We start from the raw sequence: 20,190 nt of genomic DNA, 5'->3' as shown, positions 1-20,190 counted from the left end.
TCCAATATCAGTATCTGCCCTCACAAATGCTCTTCTGGAGGAATATCCTTCTGGATGAAAACAGAAAGCTACTCCTTGATACTTGCACCTTATCTGGACAGAGCAGGATATATGCCTTGGTGGTAGATCAATTAAAATCTTATCTCTTGCACATTCAGGATACCCCATGGAGACATAATAAATAGCCTTTGAGGTTAGATGTACCACATGTTGAGAACCTGGCATCCAGACCAGTGGTCTCCAACCTGTGGTTCTTCAGCCTTTATGAAGCTCCAACTCCAACATGGTTGTCCGGGCATCCTGGGTTTAAGCATTAAGTCTACTATTGGACGTCAGCCAGTGTTAGAAGATGTCTCAGGAATCACCAGACATCTCCAGATCTTATTAATATTCTGGTCAGGATGTGTAAAAATCAACAATTCTCTGCACTTATGGTAACAAAGGAAATATTGAGAGATATACAGCGGCAGTCCTCTCCTGAGATAAGACTTCAACTTCAGTTAGTAGTAAGAGGTTGTAATGAGGTTACTGAAGTAACTTCAGAAGGGTTAGGACACAGTAGTATCTACTTGAATTTACCCTAGTTCTTACCCCTAATGTGTCCCTGAAAACAGTCTCTCTCCTCCTAGCCCCAGAAAAACATTGTCCCTTTATTATTTTACCAGTGATTCGCTCTCCAGATTCTCTGCTGCAGACAGGTGTGAACCGCTCTGTGCCCCACCACTAAAAAAACAGCTGTTTGTCCCTCACAGCAGGAAGTCCCAGCCTGACCTGAAGCACCAATCAGCTGTAGGTACACGCAGACTTATCCTAATAGGCGTAGGCTCCTTTAAGGGCATAAATGACGTATGACAATTAGCCTGAAAAAGGACTATTACTCATTAAATATAGATAGAAGAATTTTAACATTTTTGTCTGTTTTCGCGCACTTATTTACACTGTGCAGAGAAAAGTATTGGGAAACATATCTTAATGCCGTGAACTCAAGTTTTTCATTCTGTCCCATTGCTCCCAGTTTATAACATCCAGCCCCTCGTCTTTGGAGTATAGCTTCTGGTCCCTCACCCCCGGGGTATAGTCTCTGGTCCCAGGATTATAACATCCAGCCCCCTCACCATTCCATTTGTCTTTATCAACATGTGACAAAGAGCTCTCCGATACCAGCGTGGTCCTATAATGGGAGCCATCGGTATAACAAGTCCGTTCATGACATTTCTTCCCTCCTGAATCTTCTCCCATCACCTGTGAGTGATATTATTGAGAAGGGGAAGGAACCGCAACAACTCAGCCATGGAGTGGAGACGCCGAAATGTTACAGAGCGGGGGACCGAGTGCTGAGGAGCAAAGAACAGAAAAGTCACCACCGCTCTGCCGACCCCGTACCTGCAGAGTCCAGACCTCTTCTGGTATAACATCAGCACAAACAGCCCCAGCTGGAAGCTTCATGGCCGAGCAACTGCATGCAGCCGTAAATCACCAAGCACAATGCCGAGCGTCGAATGGAGTGGTGTAAGGCCGCTACCACTTGTCTTTGGAGGAAACGTGATCAGTGCACGTCCTCTTTCCACGAGTCAAGGGAAATCTTAATACTTCAGCACAAGACATTTGTGGACAATTGTATCTTCAGCTTTGTGGGAACAGTTTGGGGTTCGCCCTTTCCTGTCCCCTATGACTGTGCCCAGTGCACAAAGTCCATACAGACATGGAGGGAGGACATGAGCGGCCGCACAGAGCCCAGACCTCAGCCCCTCCAACAACTGGACAGCTGATCGTGAGCCCGACCTCCCCCCAACATCAGAGTCTGACCTCACAAATGATCTTCTGGATGAAGGGGAAAAAAATCTCACAGACTCCTCCAAGATTTTGTAGAAATCCTTCCCAGAAGAGCGGGAGCCATTATATCTACAGAGGGGCGACTCCACATTAATATCTAAGGATGTAGAATTGGAGGTCAAAAAGGCTCCTGGAGGGGGGCATATACTTTTGTCTATATAGAGTTTTTCTAGTGTTAATGCCAACTCGATCGCAGGTTTCAACGTGACCGCTGACCACACTGTAATGTCTGTGTCCAGCTACAAACCATCAACCATGTGGTGTTTCTCCTACACACACGACTTTCCATATAAGACAACAACTACCCATTTTTTTTTATTAATTATGGGTAATAAAAAAAATGATGGCTGCCTGTCATGTTTCACTGTGATCGTGCCACATTTGTCACTGCATCCGGTCAACTAAGCACACAAAGGGATGAAATGCAACCAGTGGACTCCAGCCCTTCCGGAGCTGAGCGCTCATTACCTATATCTTGCAAGCAGCAGAGAAGACCAAGTTCATGTTCTCTTTGTTTTGAAGGAAATAACAACTTGGAAATATTTTCATTATCTCTCATCTTCAAGTGCATTCAGGACACATGAAATATATATTTATTTTACTCTGTTTACAGAGTGCGGGAACTTGTTTTGGGTGACGAAAATAGCTTTAAGTAAAAAAAGTTCAACTTTCTTTTAAAAGTTTTTGGATGGCAAAAGAAGAAACAAAAAAAAGCCCAGGAGCCTTAATGCCGCTCTCCTCTCTTTATCATGTCTGTTTTAGTAAATACTTCTTTCTTAATTTTGGGGCATATTTTCTTAAAACTCTGAGTTGTGTTGTCCTTCTGTTATTCCTCATGAAAATTGGTGTTATTGTTCTCTTGACACTAGGTGTTCTCTTGACACTAGGCTCTTCGTTAGGGTCCCCACACATAGTAGACTGAAGTCAACCAAACCCAACCATTTTTGCAGGATTTGCTAACCATCTGATGTGTATGGGGGTTCGAAATTCTCCCTGACAGGCCATGCTTGGGAAAATACCGAAAGTGTCGGCCTGGTCAAAAATTCCAGAAGTCCTGTTTTTCCCTGGGCCTTCCTGATATTTGGGAAATGTAATTTGTATAACTTGAAGACCAAAAGAAAATGGGTTCTCCAAAGTAGCGCATAAAGGAGAACTCCTATAATAGACATAATGTATAATTTCTACGAAACAAGACGACTAGCAGAAGTACTTTATCACAGCCAAGACCAAACTGTCAAGGGCCGTCATTTTGTTAAGCTTCTGCCAGTAAAAGTAAAGACCAGATAGAATTCTGGATAATTCACTGAGCGTTTTTGGTTCAAAACTAAACGACCGCACGACAATAAATCATGACAATAGTTCTGTTTCGTAACTGACTCAATATATCATGTATGAAATATACATGGGAACGAAGCCACTGAACGGTGGTCGGCACAGCATCTGGATCAAGTTTCCAGAAAACCACAAATGACATGATTTGTACAAACCACAGGACAACAATCCCAACAGAATTTCTCACAAAACACCTGCCCCAACCGAAATAATAAACTGTGGAGACGGGAATATGATAACACAGCAACAATATCTGCAATGTCTCATGAGTGAGCACCGTCATACGTCTGTAGACCATCACCGATCACAAACCCACCATAGCAACAATACGCCCCACGGTCTTATGTTTGAGTACCCTCATACATCTACTGATGATCACCACTGATCACTAACCCGCCATATCAACAATACCCCCTATGGTCTTATGTGTGAACACCCTTACGCATCTACCGATGATCACCGATCACTAACTCACCATATCAACAACATCCCCCATGGTCTTATGTGTGAGCACTCTCATTCATCTACTGATGATCACCATTGATCAGTAATCCACCACATCAACAATATCCGCTATGGCCTAATATATGAGCACCCTCATGCATCTACCGATGATCACAGATCAATAACCCACCATATCAACAATAACCCTTTGGTTTTATGTGTGAGTTCCCTCATGCATCGACCGATGATCACCACTGATCAGTAACCTACCACAACAACAATACCCCTATGGCCTAATGTATGAGCACCCTCATGTATCTGATGTTGATCGCTGCTGATCTCCACTGATCACTAACTCACCACATCAGCAACATCTCAGATGTCTTATGTATGAACACCCTCATGCGTCTGCTGACCATCACCACCGGCCTCCACCAATGACTAGAGCAAGAGTTATGCCCCTTGAGCTTCCCAACATTTTTAGTGTGGTGGCCCTTTAAAGGAGCATCATTCTCTATGATCCAACCAAGAACAATAGATTGTAGCAATAATCTCTACAAAAAAGTGGTAAAATATGATCAGATTGATCCAATTATTATACAACCCGTCATAAAAAATATATGCCGGAGAATCCCATAAGTACAGATTGAAAAATTCCTTATGACTTTCCAAAAGAATTTAGATCCCGGCAAATCTGAAATTTTGGGGATTTGATTTTTGCATTTTGTGGTCTTCTTTTGGAAGGAGTTAAATTAACATGGCCAAGTGGGATGGTGACACACATAACCACTTTGCATAATTTATAAGAAACCTGGTGCGGAGGACAGGTGAATATAAAATACTTGGTTATTTTGAACCCCTCGATTTTTTATGTCCATGTTTCTCCAATCTTGATTAACCTCTTTAATTTAGGAATGTGTCCAATTATACGGATTGGAAATGGACACAACCTTCTTCTCATGTACAATATTTCATCCTTTCTGAGATTATTTCCTGTTTTTTTAAAAAAAAGACATTCCAATGGAGCACCTGATCTTTGCCACATCGGTGCTTCCTGTACAGACCGCCATGGACATATCCTATAGAAGAAAAATTATCCTTGGCATCATAACCTCCGATGTGCATAATGAATGGCTTGTGCTTCGCAGGGAGGTGATTACGCAGTCAAAAAAAAATCCAATTGCTAAAGTGACATTACTACATATGTGTTCCCGTTCTCTGGGATATACAGGAAGTTGTAGAACTGTTTGTACCAGCGAAAAGAATTGGGAAACTTCCTTGGTACAATGCGCAATCAACAACTGATATTTGCTCCATAGGATTACAATGTCATGTAAGAGAAAATTATTAATCTTAAAGAGGTTGTCCACTACTTTTACATTGATGCCATCTGATTTGTCGGGGTCCACAACTCAGCATCTCACCGTTCAACTGTTATCAGTGGTCGCCAACCTGAAGAACTTACTTGCAGAGCTTGGCCGGATAGGGGACAACCTCTTTGGAGAAGTTGCCAGAAAAGTAAAATAATAGTGATCTGACCTCTAGGATTATCACCTGAGAACGAGAGCCCCCAAATCCACATTCTTGCCTGGGAAAAAAATCGTGCACTGTCCCTCCCCATATACGATCATAAAAAAAAGTTATGACTTTTTTTTCAATATTTTTAATGTATTATTTCCTCAAAATTTCCATTTAAAATCTTCCTACATGTAGAATATGATAGAACTAATAGGGAGCGGGCAGGAGGGAGTAGGTAGAACCCTAAAGGAAAACACTATCTACACACACATGGACAAAATTGTAGCTACCCTTCTAGTAAAGTAAGAAAACCCCACTTTGGTTACTGAAATAACTGACAAAAGTAATTTGGAACTGACAAAAGTAATTTTCAATGTAAATTTACTGAATATATCAATAATGAGGATCACACTTTGCTTTTGAATTGTGGTTTAGAAAAGTGTAAAAAAAGAAACTTATGAAAATAGCCAGAAAAAAAATAATGATAACCCCATAGAAAAGACTGAAAATAATTTGACCATAGAGGCACATGAAACTAAAATGTGTTCTGTAATTAGCATCACATGTGTCTACAAACTGGTAATCAGTCAGGCTGCCTATTGAAAAGGTGAAAAGAAGTCACTGTGCTGTTTGTTATCATGGTTGTTGTCAAGAAATAGGAACAAGTTCTGATTACTTCAATTACACATACAGAGCTCTCAGCTGCAGTTTCCTTTGCCTGCCAGCACAAAGCTGGAATTCTAAGCCACTCTTCCTCCCTCCCCCATACTATATAGCCGTAATGTGAGACCAGTGTGCCAGCAACACTCACTAAAATCGCTGACGAATTTTTATGGCTTAGTGCTGGGAAAGCCAGTCTCCTGTCTAAATCCCTCATCCCCCTCCCACCTGATACCAGCTATAACTGGTACAGCAACTTTCAAACCGTATGGGACTCTTTTGTTCTTGAAAAGTTGTGTATAATGGCACCGATCAGGGATAGAGATATGAGAGGTACATATTCCGAATGTCCACCAAGAGATCTATAACTCACTGTAATCGCTAGGATCTAAACCCATGAAATGCAACAAATGGATTTCTCCGTAAGCGGGTCATATATCTACACCATGTTTATACTTAAAAGAACCCCCCTGAAGTGGTGAGCATCATGAGCATTGTATCGTTCTTCTACGAGGTACATACAACAAGTTATGTATAGAAATGGCTTGTCATAACTCTAAGAAAAGGGAGTATTCAGCCTCTGAGTGAGGTCACCACAGGGGTAGTGCCTTGGTTTTGGGCAGGGAGATAAGTGAGTGAGACATCAGTCTTCACTAGTTTTTTGTCCCGGGTCTAGCCGCTAGACAGATCTGTAATAGTGATGAGCGAATATACTCGTTACTCGAGATTTCTCGAGCATGCTCAGGGGTCCCCCAAAAATTTTTTAGTGCTCGGAGATTTAGTTTTTCTTGCTGCAGCTGAATGATTTACATCTGATAGCCAGCATAAGTACATGTGGGGGTTGCCTGGTTGCTAGGGAACTAAAACTCCGAGCATTAAAAAATACTTGGAGGACCCCCGAGCATGCTCGAGAAATCTCGAGTAATGAGTATATTCGCTCATCACTAATCTGTAATGCATCTGGATGTATGTCCATCCCCCACAGCACATGGTCTGCCAGGAGATGAAATGACATAACAAACTGTAAGTGTTTTTCAACTTTAATCTCATTTTATTTGTAATTGTACTGTACATACGATACTTGTCTACTCTTATAATATCTTTTTATAGTTCTGTAAACACTGCCTAACTTTTTGGAGTAAAATATATAAAATTACTAGCTTACTATGGACCAGGGCACAAAACCATGGCACGCCAAGGACAGAGGTGACAAACTACTGCATACTATGGACCAGGGCACAAAACCATGGCACGCCAGGGACAGAAGCACCAAATCACTGCATAATATGGATCAAGGCAATAAACCATAGCATGCCAAGGACAGAGGTGACAAACCACTACATACTATGGACCAGGGCACAAAACCATGGCATGCCAAGGGCAGAGGCACCAAACTACTGCATACTATGAACAAAGGTACAAAACCATGGCACGCCAAGGACAGAGGTGACAAACTACTGCATACTATAGACCAGGGCACAAAACCTTGGCACGCTAGGGACAGAGGCACCAAACTACTGCATACTATGCACCAGGGCACAAAACCATGTCACACCAAGGACAGAGGTGACAAACTACTGCATACTATGCACCAGGGCGCAAAGCCATGGCACACCAGGGACAGAAGCACCAAATCACTGCATAATATGCACCAGGGCGCAAAGCCATGGCACGCCAGGGACAGAGGCGCCAAACTACTGCATACTATGCACCAGGGCACAAAACCATGGCACACCAAGAACAGAGGTGACAAACAACTGCATACTATGGACCAGGGCACAAAACCATGGCACGCCAATGACAGAGGTGACAAACCACTTCATACTATGGACCAGGGCACAAAACCATGGCACACCAAGGACAGAGGTGACAAACTACTGCATACTATGGACCAGGGCACAAAACCATGGCACGCCAAGGGCAGAAGCACCAAACTACTGCATACTATGAACAAAGGTACAAAACCATGGCACGCCAGGGACAGAAGCACCAAATCACTGCATAATATGGATCAAGGCAATAAACCATAGCATGCCAAGGACAGAGGTGACAAACCACTACATACTATGGACCAGGGCACAAAACCATGGCATGCCAAGGGCAGAGGCACCAAACTACTGCATACTATGAACAAAGGTACAAAACCATGGCACGCCAAGGACAGAGGTGACAAACTACTGCATACTATAGACCAGGGCACAAAACCTTGGCACGCTAGGGACAGAGGCACCAAACTACTGCATACTATGCACCAGGGCACAAAACCATGTCACACCAAGGACAGAGGTGACAAACTACTGCATACTATGCACCAGGGCACAAAACCATGTCACACCAAGGACAGAGGTGACAAACTACTGCATACTATGCACCAGGGCGCAAAGCCATGGCACACCAGGGACAGAAGCACCAAATCACTGCATAATATGCACCAGGGCGCAAAGCCATGGCACGCCAGGGACAGAGGCGCCAAACTACTGCATACTATGCACCAGGGCACAAAACCATGGCACGCCAAGAACAGAGGTGACAAACCACTTCATACTATGGACCAGGGCACAAAACCATGGCACGCCAATGACAGAGGTGACAAACCACTTCATACTATGGACCAGGGCACAAAACCATGGCACACCAAGGACAGAGGTGACAAACTACTGCATACTATGCACCAGGGCACAACACCATGTCATGCCAAGGGCAGAAGCACCAAACTACTGCATACTATGAACAAAGGTACAAAACCATGGCACACCAGGGACAGAGGCACCAAACTACTGCATACTATGGACCAGGGCACAAAACCATGTCACGCCAGGGACAGAGGTGACAAACCACTACATACTATGGACCAGGGCACAAAACTATGGCACGCCAAGGACAGAGGTGACAAACTACTGCATACTATAGACCAGGGTACAAAACCATGGCACGCCAAGGACAGAAGCACCAAACCACTACATACTATAGACCAAGGCAAAAAACCATGGCATGCCAAGGACAGAGGTGACAAACCACTTCATACTTTTCCTGATTACTTACATCACAGGCAGAAGACTTTTGAGCAATTGCTAAACTATAAGTTTTTGAAACTAATGTCATTTGTCAATGTCGTATTCACAAATAGCTTGTGAAGTCCTTACTGTAAATTGCAAAACACAATAGAAATAATTCAAACTGAAAATAGAGGAAGTGGTGAAAATATCCATCATTTCTGAGCGTTCTTCAGATATAGAACTCTACTTTTTTTTGGCAAAAACAAAATGTACTTGAATTCCTAAGATAATGACATAGAAATACTATGGGTCAGAAACCCTCTGTATACAACTCAAGAGCACTATACATTTTTCACTAAATATCAATGAGACCTTGGCGCCAAACGCACAGAATCGCTTCATTGGGATCTGAATGTTTTATTTATTTTTTTGTCACTTTAGCAAACAGTAGCATAGAACTTCCTGTATATGATACTTTGTGGGAAAACATTGAGCATTTGTCCCACAATTTTTTCACTGTGAGAATCTCACAATACATCAATTCTGAAGACAGAAATATAGATAGAGATAGAAAGATAATATATAGATAGATAATAGATGATAGATAGATAGATAGATAGATAGATAATAGATAGATAGATAGATAGATAGATAGATAGATAGATAGATAGATAGATAGATAGATAGATAATATGAATATAGATAGATAGAGAGAGATAGATAATAGAAAGATAGGTAGATAATATATAGATAATAGATAGATAGATAGATAATTGATAGGTAATAGATAGATAAATAGTTAGATAGATAGATAATAGATAGATGATAGATACATATATAGATAATAAAAACATACATAGATAATACATAGATAATCGATAGATAGATAGATAGATAGATAATAGATAGATAGATAGATAGATAATAGATAGATAGATAGATAATAGATAGATAGGGAGATAGATAAATGATAGATATATAGATAATAGATAGATAGATGATAGATAATAGATAGAGAGAGAGATATTAGATAAAACATGATATATTGAAGAGCAAGTCAGACGGCCTACGAGGCTGTTAGTTGGGGTCAGAAGACCCCGGTCGGTCCTGGAACTGCTGCCATAATATGAATCAGAAAGTACGACCTTGATACCATCATGAGTCTCCACCTTCAGGGGATGAGCAGTACTGCAGCCAACGCATTATCTTGGGTGCAATATTCTACAAATGGCCTTGGAATTCCTTAGTCATGTCCATCAGCCCCCGTCATTTACTCAGGGAGTACATTGTTATGTTGGAGAAATACAAAAAAATCCACCATTGTATTTTTGTGCCCTTTACGGCAACAGGGGACTTTAGTCATTTATTTTCCTTTCTTCTGATGTAGAATTCCTTGTCCCAAACATAATTAGTCCTTGAATTCTTGCGCCTGTTTCCTGAGTGCGTCTGTGATGCCAGGAATGAGAGTAACGATGGGGAGTGGTGCAAAAATCACACTGCTATGAGCAAGTTCAGTAATCTGCAGTGGATCTCACCACAAACTTAGTGCAAATCTGCTGTGAAATCAAAATCTGTGCACGGATTTCCACGTTGATTTTTATTACTGCCCATCCAATATTTTCTTTGTGCAAATCGCTGTGGATTTGAAGTGTTCAATCCAGCATCACAAATCTGCCAAGTCTGAATGTGTACATCACTTAATTTGCATTAAACCCTTTCTTAGGCCCTCTTCACAAGTCCATTTTTCATGTCCATATACAGTCCGATTTTTAAGGGCCGCAAATACGGACACACACATCCATTGTATTCACACACACATCCATTGTGCGCACATGTCAGGTATTTCACATGGACCATGTGTCCATATGAAAAACTCGCAGACATGTCAGGTATTTGCTTGGCCTTTTCTGGTGAACTTACGGGGGATCCACCAAAAAAATGACGTCAGGTCCCCGGGCAAATTCAAACAAGTAAAGGCTAAACAGACAGTTGTGGGTTGATATTAATAGCATGAGAAGTAGTCATGGATACTTCCCCCCCCCCCCCGGCAATCAACATCAACCTTTAGCCTCCACAAGATGCGCCAAATCTGGCGTTAGCCCCGCTCTTCCCACTAGCTCTGAGGCGGTGGTAATTGGGGTAATAGAGTTGGGGTTGATGTCACCTTTGTATTGTCAGGTGACATCAAGCCCTGGGGTTAGTAATGGAGAGGCGTCTATAAGACATTTTCATTACTAACTGCACAGTCAGTTTGGAAATAAACAGATTGCAAAAATCAACACCCTATTTTACACATCTATTTAAAAATAAAAACAAAGTTATACTCACCTTATGCCTATTCCATTTAAAACCTCATCCACTGAAGACCTTGTCCCCTATAAAAAAGCAAAAATAATAAACAACAATATCCCTCACCTGTCCGAAGTGAATATAAGCCATACTGTCCCATGCTGTAATCCATCTCTGCGTTATCTGGTTTTCAACCTGAATGGTGGCATGACGCGACCATCGAGGCTGAACACCAGAAGACAGTGATGTGCTGTGAGCGCAGCTTCAGTGACGAGCAGTGATGTCAAAGAGGTTACCGTAGGTCACTGAAGGTGCGTTCCCAGGCTCACTTCACTGTGAACCAGGATGATGAACTGCAGTGACCTCAATGCGCTCACCGTGAGCACCTTCAGAATATTCTCACGGTGCTCGCAGTGATCTCTTTCAGGTCACTGCAGTTCATCGGGCCACTCACAGTGAACTTCAGCAGCTCATTGTGTCCCACTTTTCAGTGTGAACAGTCGCATCATGGCACCGTTCATGTAGAAAATCAGATGTCGCAGAGATGGATTACGCCATGAAACAGTATGGGACATCTTCACGTCAAACAGGAAAGGGATATGGTTGTTTATTTATTTATTTTTTTAAAGGGAACCGGTCACCCCCCAAAATCGATGGTGAGGTAAGCTCACCATCATCAGGGGCTTATCTACAGAATTCTGTAATGCTGTAGATAAGCCCCCGATGTATCCTGAAAGAGGAGAAAGAGAGGTTAGATTATACTCACCCAGGGGCGGTCCCGCTGCTGGTCCGGTCAAATGGGTGTCTCTGGTCCGCTCCGGCGCCTCCTATCTTCATTCCATGACGTCCTCTTCTGGTCTTCACGCTACGGCGCAGGCGTACTTTGCCCTGTTGAAGGCAGAGCTAAGTACTGCAGTGCGCAGGCGCCGGGCCTCTCTGACCTTTCCGGCGCCTGCGCACTGCAGTACTTTGCTTTGCCCTCAACAGGGCCGACAAAGTACGCCTGCGCCGGAGCCGCGGCGTGAAGACAAGAAGAGGACGTCATGGAATGAAGATGGGAGGCGCTGTTCCGGACCTGAGACACCCATCGGAGCGGGACCGCCCCTGGGTGAGTATAATCTAATCTTTTTTTGTCATCTTTCAGGATACATCGGGGGCTTATCTACAGCATTACAGAATGCATTACAGAATGCTGTGGATAAACCCCTGATGACGATGAGCTTACCTCACCATCGATTTTGGGGGTGACAGGTTCCCTTTAATAGGGGACAAAGTACTATTCTGAATATAAGAAACTTGAAAGATCGCCTTTATATTTTAGCAGTTAAAAAAATTCAGAACTTTCATAAATAATTTTCGTTTGTCAACATTGTTTATAGACTTATTTTTCCATCAATGGAGCTGTGTGAGGATTTTTTTTAATCTAGTTTTTATTGATACACTTTTGGGGTCCATACATTGCTTTTCATTGCATTTTTCTTCAATTAATTTTTATTTTATTTTTTAGTCCTCAAAGGGGACTTGAAGCTGTGACAATGACCCATCTCCCATGAATCATGAGATGAGCTGTTTTTTTGTTCTTTCTGCTGATCTGCAGTACCGGGTGCTAACCGGAGGCAAGAGTGGCGCTGGTAGAGCCGAAGAGCAGGCAATGCAACAAAACGCTCCCATGGGAATTCTTACCCACCTTTTCAATATTCCACAAAGGCAAGGAATGTTTCACTCCATAATGAGATAGTTTTGGTGTGCACGAAAGCTGGGTGCATTGGAAAGAGAGACTTACCCAATGTTCATACCATATTTCTATGATAAATGGTTTAAAATGGTAAACAAGTACCTCGTTGCGCTCACCGGGAGTTTCAGGTGGCATCAGGAACCAGGAGGGTGGCCACCAATTTAATCTGCCAATTTTCCCCTACAAATTTCCCCCAAAATTAAAATTTTAACATATCCAATTTTTTTTTTTTTTTTTGGGGGGGGGGGAGGATGGGGGGTGGATTCGATCTGAGCAATTGAGTAAAATGGGAGCCAAATGGCCATCACTTTGCTTGATTTTGAGTTCAAATCCAACAACAAAACGTCTAATTGAAAATCCCTGTGATAATAGCACATTTTGTGGTTTCTGGCTGTCTTCCTGGAGGTTTACTACCCTTATAAATAATTTTAATATACTTTTCTATGATCATCTAGAATACAAGGCTTCTCGACCTTTTTCTTCTGAAGCCTCCTCCGATAGATTAAGGTAATGCCTGGGCCTCACCATTAGTGCAGTAAAGTTATGCCAAAATGAAAAATACGGCTCATTTTATGTTTTATTGTCTTCTGAACTTTGCGTAACAATAAAATAAATACAAAATGAGTCAGTTATGTTGCCAAACCAGAGATTCCTGTAGCCAGAAAAAGCAATGTATGACTTATATCCGATTCTGTGAATACTAGAGTTAAGAAACACTGATTTAAAAGACAATAAAGATCTATCAGATTCTACTGATGCCAGAAATTTTGCCAAAAGAGGATCTTTCAGATCTTTTAGATCTCCTGACACTTTTGTTTTAGTAAAAACTCATGGCATCCTGGAGCATTTGGGGCATTTTTCTTAGAACTCTGCATTTTGATGATCCTCATGGGCGTTATCATTTGGGGGCGTGTCCCTACACAGTCTAACACTGTCCAATCAGAAGTGACAATACCATACTGTGTAGAGAAATGCTTATTTCCCCTGACATTTGACCCTTGGAGCTGAGTTAAGACACTCCCATACACATTAGATGTTTGGCTTCACCAAAACTAGTGGATTTGGCAGAATTTATCCAATTTGTACGGCCATCTTAAGAATTAAGAGTTGTTTTTGTCTTCTGGGTCATTAAAGAACCAACTTTAGCCTCTGATCTTATTTTGGCACTCCCTTTTCTGAAAGTGATATTAGTTGAATGTCAACCTCATTAAACAAAAAAAAAAGTCGAACAACACAAAAAAATATATCAGTGACCACCGAGAGGAAAAATAATGTTCAAAGGCACGATAACACAATGAGAATACATTAGCACTCCCACTGAATACATAAAAAGCTGGGAGTTGTTAATGGTGAGATCTCATTAAATCCAGTAACGATTGTTTCGCTTGTTTATGAATCACAACCTTTCAAACAAGACAGAAATTGACTCGAATGTAAAGATGTTCCTTTGCGATAGGATACGGTCTCTTCATTGTTTCGCAGAGCAAAGAGCTTTCATAGACCCCTGGTAATCCAGCCCTTTCCCAACGGCCGATGACAGGTCAAATGGCTGAGCTGAATCAGTTGAGGGAAAAGGAAGTCTTGTCGGAAACAAGATTAATCTTGTAACGAGTGTTCAGGGCTGATAACCCATCTGGGCTTCGAGCTACTTTAACTAGAGAGCTATTAACCTTCACCTGACAAGCTGCATTCAACTGCAATAAACAACCAATGCTCCATGTAGACTAAACATCAATGGGTTGAATTCCACGATGGGTCTGTAATATGCCGAATGCAGATTAAGAATTCCATTCTGTCCGTGAACAATAGATATTATATAAAGATCGCAGAATTATTCCATTGAGAAGGGATTGCTGGGGCATATTGAGTATCGTAAATTATACAGTCCTCTTCCTGTTTTCTGTGGTCAAGGGAATTTCCTTTTAGGAACAAATATATGGCAATGGTGACATTTCTCAAATCCAGGACATATATTGTGGAACTTGGACCTTATGGTGCCCATCATACAACTATTTCGACCTTGTTGGCCCAACGTTGTGATTGGCATGAGAGGTGTTCCTTCACATGGGATGGTTATTATGACATTAAGAGCATTTCCTTTTCGATAAGAATATCTGTCAATGCTTATACATTCACAATACAGAACACAACTGGTGGAACTTAGACCTTAGGATACTCTTAATGCAATTGTTAGATCTTCATGAAAATCTAATGGTCCAATGTTGTGGTTGTCATGAGAGGTTATCCTCGACAACGAATGGTTATGATGAAATTTCCTTTTGGATACAAATATCTGTCAAAGCTTCTCCATTGACAATACAGAACACAAAAACTTGGGTCATATGGTGCCCATGGTACAACTGTTGGACCTCTCTGAAAATATACTGATCCAATGTTGGGGTTGGCATGATAGGTATGAAATGCAATAGTCATAACGCCAAAGAGTTTTTTCTTTAATGTAGCAATATCTGTCAGTAATTGATAGCAACAAGAGTAGATGGAATGAAGGAAACATTAAGGAGTGTCAAGATAGAAAGCTCAAACGTGTGGCTGCTACTCAATACAAAGAAGAAAAAAATATTGACTACTGCCAGATATGACCAGGATACATTTGAGATGAATGGTGACAAACTGTAAGTTGTAAAGGACTTCAACCTACTCGGATCGATGATCACTCAAGATGACATGATGACACCGGAAGTCAATAGGAGAATAACTATGGGTAAATCAACAATGAAATCACTGGACAAGGTCTTCAAGTCAAAGAACATGTCACTGGTGACAAAGACATGGCTCGTACATAGTTTGTTTTTTCTGTAGAATCATATGGATGCGAAACATAGACAAATAAGACAGAAGAGGCATTGACACCTTGGAAACGTGGTGCTGGAGAAGAATGTTATGAATAGCATAGATGACAAGAAAAACAAACAAATCAATCTTGGCGCAAATCAAGCCAGATTTATGACTTGAAGTAAGGATCACCAAGCTATAACTTGCCTACTTTGGGCACATCATACAAAGACAGCAATCACTGCAGAAGAACATCAGGGACAGAAGAATAGAAGGAACAAGGCAAAGAGGAAACCAGCAACCCGATGGCTTGATACTATCAAGAAAACGCGGAGAAGACTCTTGTGGACCTATCTAGACTTGCACAAGATCGATATTCCTACAGACCATCAAGTCGTCATCGCTCAGAATAGAGCAGTAAAAAAAATTACATCTTACCAATCCAAAACATAATTAAAGGACCTGAGACTACATGGTTCCCATCACACAACTGTCAAAACTTTTTGAAAGCCTACTGGTACAATGTTATGTTTGGCAGAAGAAGGTATTCCCTTACATAGAATGGTTATGACCCCAATGGAAATTTCTTTTAGATATGAACATCTGTCAATGCTTATACGTATATCCACAGTACAGAACACAATCAGTAGAAATTGAGTCTTATACTGTCCATTATACAATTGTTAGATATTTTTGAAAATGAACAGGTCCAAAGTTGTGGTTGGCCTAAGAGGTTATCATTGACAAGGAATGGTTACGATGTCAAGGTAATTTCATTTTGGATGCAAATATCTGTCAAAGCTTCTACATCCAAAATACAGAACACAGAATTGACAACTTGGGTCGCATCGTGCCCATGATACAACTGTTGACAATATTTACAACTTTCTGAAAATATACTGTAAGAACTTTTTGGAAATGTATTGTGTTAGAGTTAATAGGAGGTATTTCTTGACATTTAATGGGTTTGATCCATAAGGATAACCTTAAAGGGTGTCTGTCAGTAGGATCAACCCTCCTAAGCCCTCTATATGGGCATGTAGGTCACAGAAAGTTGAATAAAATGATACCTTTGTATCATGGCACCCATCATACAACTGATAGAACTTTTCAAAAAGGTTTCAGTTCATAGTTTTAAAATGTTAAAACAAGAGAAATTTGTTGACATGGAATGCTTTTGATCTCAAAAATTTCTGTCAATACTTACACATTCCCAGCTAGTGGAACTTGGACATTATGGTGGCCCTAATGCAACTGCTAGATCTTTTTTAAGAACCTACTGTTCCAAAAGGTGAGGTTGCTCATGGGAGGAATTTACTGACATGGAATAGTCATAAAGTCAAAGGAATTTCCTGTAGACTAGGAGCATCTGTCTACACTTACATCTCCACAGATAAAACCTTGGACCACATATTATCCCTTATGGGCCATATACCCATTAGACTAATGCTGATATCGATGGATTCGGCCAATGGTCTACCATGTATGGGGGCACCGGCTGACTGATGATGGGGTGAGATGTTGACTGCACATGTCTGATTTCGGACTGACGATCACATTGTTCTCCTGGATAGAAGCTAGCGGCATTCTCAAAGAGAACACAAAAGCGCTTGGCCAAATAAATGCTCCTATGTATGGAAAAGTCGGCTGAGATGGTAGTCAACTAAACAATTGGCCAAAGCATCTAATGTGTATAACCGGCTTAAGTATTGTTGACATTGGAGGTAATATTTGACAAGTCGCATACTCGATACTCTACCTCCTTCATCCTCTCCAAGACCCAACCAGAAATCATAGGTTTTTTCTTCCTTGCGGAGCATCAACAACAAATCTGTCTGTACTGTAAGAACCATAGCTCAATAATGACTAGAGGAGGGTCTATCCTAGACAATAACTTTGTAGAAACAACCATATATGTGTAATATGTTGGACAAGACCTTATGATAATAGATGATTATGACACATAACAAGATATATGATGAGTTGCTTCCATGGAAATTCCACAGCCTTAGTCCTAAACGTTGGCAGGATCCTGACCAAGCTCACCTACGCCAATGAGACTCTTATAACTTATCAGATGGCCTGTCAAACACGTCTACTGTATTTTAATAGAGTGGACAAGCCAAATTATTTTCCCTTCGATTCTCCAAGTAGTTAAAGTTCCATAACCCCATATTACTATACTATAAAAATGCGACTTATAGTTCATTGCTTTTCTATTGTGAAATAGTTCCAGATAGAGCTCAATGTCAGAAAGCAGATGGTAAAGCACACAAAGTTACACGTCAGCCAATTAGCCTACACCTCAGTCTGAATCACTTTGTGGAACATGACAACTCTATTGTCCTGCTCATTTAAGATAATGTAAGACAAATATTTTGTACAGGAGCTTATGAATGGTTATTTTACTTATTCTTGTGCTGCACATAATTACAACAGAGAGGGCTCCAAGTAAAATATATTAGGAGCCAAAAGAGGATTGGGACTGAGCCAGGGTTGAAAACCTTGTGGAACAAACCCCAACCACAGAGAGTTCCACAAGATTTTACAGATGTCACAATCACTTATGCACAGCCGAATTCTATGTAATAACACCTTTATACCTACTAATAACGAATTGTGAATGTGAACATCATAACTCCAATCAATGTCCTCACTTCATAGCTAGTATAAAATCCTTAAGAAACAGTTATTCTTTTATAGAACAAAGATATAATGAAATAATTCTATATAAGTACTATAATACTGCCCCTATGTATAAGAATATAACTACTATAATACTGCCACAATGTATAAGAGTATAACTACTATAATACTGCCCCTATGTACAAGAATATAACTACTATAATACTGCCCCATGTACAAGAATATAACTCTTATAATACTGCTCCTATGTACAAGAATATAACTACTATAATACTGCCCCTATGTACAGGAATATAACTACTATAATACTGCCCCTGTGTACAAGAATATAACTACTATAATACTGCTCCTATGTACAAGAATATAACTACTATAATACTGCTCCTATGTACAAGAATATAACTACTATAATACTGCCCCTATGTACAAGAATATAACTACTATAATACTGCCCCTATGTACAAGAATATTACTACTATAATACTGCCCCTATGTACAAGAATATAACTACTATAATACTGCCCCTATGTACAAGAATATTACTACTATAATACTGCCCCTATGTACAAGAATATTACTACTATAATACTGCCCCTATGTACAAGAATATAACAAATATAATAATGCCCCTATGTACAAGAATATAACTACTATAATACTGCCCTATGTACAAGAATATAACTACTATAATACTGCTCCCTATGTACAAGAATATAACTACTATAATACTGCCCCTATGTACAAGAATATAACTACTATAATACTGCTCCTATGTACAAGAATATAACTACTATAATACTGCTCCTATGTACAAGAATATAACTACTATAATACTGCTCCTATGTACAAGAATATAACTACTATAATACTGCTTCCTATGTACAAGAATGTAACTACTATAATACTGCTCCCTATGTACAAGAATATAACTACTATAATACTGCTCCCTATGTACAAGAATATAACTACTATAATACTGCCCCTATGTACAAGAATATAACTACTATAATACTGCCCCTATGTACAAGAATATAACTACTATAATACTGCCCCTATGTACAAGAATATAACTACTATAATACTGCCCCTATGTACAAGAATAGAACTACTATAATACTGCCCCTATGTACAAGAATATAACTACTATAATACTGCCCCTATGTACAAGAATATTACTACTATAATACTGCCCCTATGTATAAGAATATAACTTCTATAATACTGCCCCTATGTACAAGAATATAACTACTAAAATACTGCCCCTATGTACAAGAATATAACTACTATAATACTGCCCCTATGTACAAGAATAGAACTACTATAATACTGCCCCTATGTACAAGAATATAACTACTATAATACTGCCCCTATGTACAAGAATATTACTACTATAATACTGCTCCTATGTACAAGAATATAACTACTATAATACTGCCCCTATGTACAAGAATATAACTACTATAATACTGCCCCTATGTACAAGAATATAGCTACTATAATACTGCTCCCTATGTACAAGAATATAACTACTATAATACTGCTCCCTATGTACAAGAATATAGCTACTATAATACTGTCCCTATGTACAAGAATATAACTACTATAATACTGCTCCTATGTACAAGAATATAACTACTATAATACTGCCATCTATGTATAAGAATATAACTACTATAATACTGTCCCTATGTACAAGAATATAACTACTATAATACTGCTCCTATGTACAAGAATATAACTACTATAATACTGCCATCTATGTATAAGAATATAACTACTATAATACTGCTCCTATGTACAAGAATATAACTACTATAATACTGCCACTATGTACAAGAACATAACTACATAACTACTATAATACTGCTCCTTATGTACAAGAATATAACTACTATAATACTGCTCCTATGTACAAGAATATAACTGCTATAATACTGCCACTGT

The 20,190-nt window shown here is 40.2% G+C and overlaps 1 protein-coding gene across 3 annotated transcripts in view; it reads right to left on the bottom strand.

Annotated features, from left to right (window-relative positions):
* Nucleotides 1–20,190, bottom strand: part of ERG (ETS transcription factor ERG) — a 315,956-nt gene that overhangs the window by 52,792 nt on the left and 242,974 nt on the right. The window lies entirely within an intron of this gene.

The sequence above is a fragment of the Ranitomeya imitator genome, chromosome 3 (genome assembly GCF_032444005.1).
Source record: "Ranitomeya imitator isolate aRanImi1 chromosome 3, aRanImi1.pri, whole genome shotgun sequence".
Lineage (NCBI taxonomy): Eukaryota > Metazoa > Chordata > Amphibia > Anura > Dendrobatidae > Ranitomeya > Ranitomeya imitator.
This window is presented reverse-complemented; position numbering and strand designations above follow the sequence as displayed.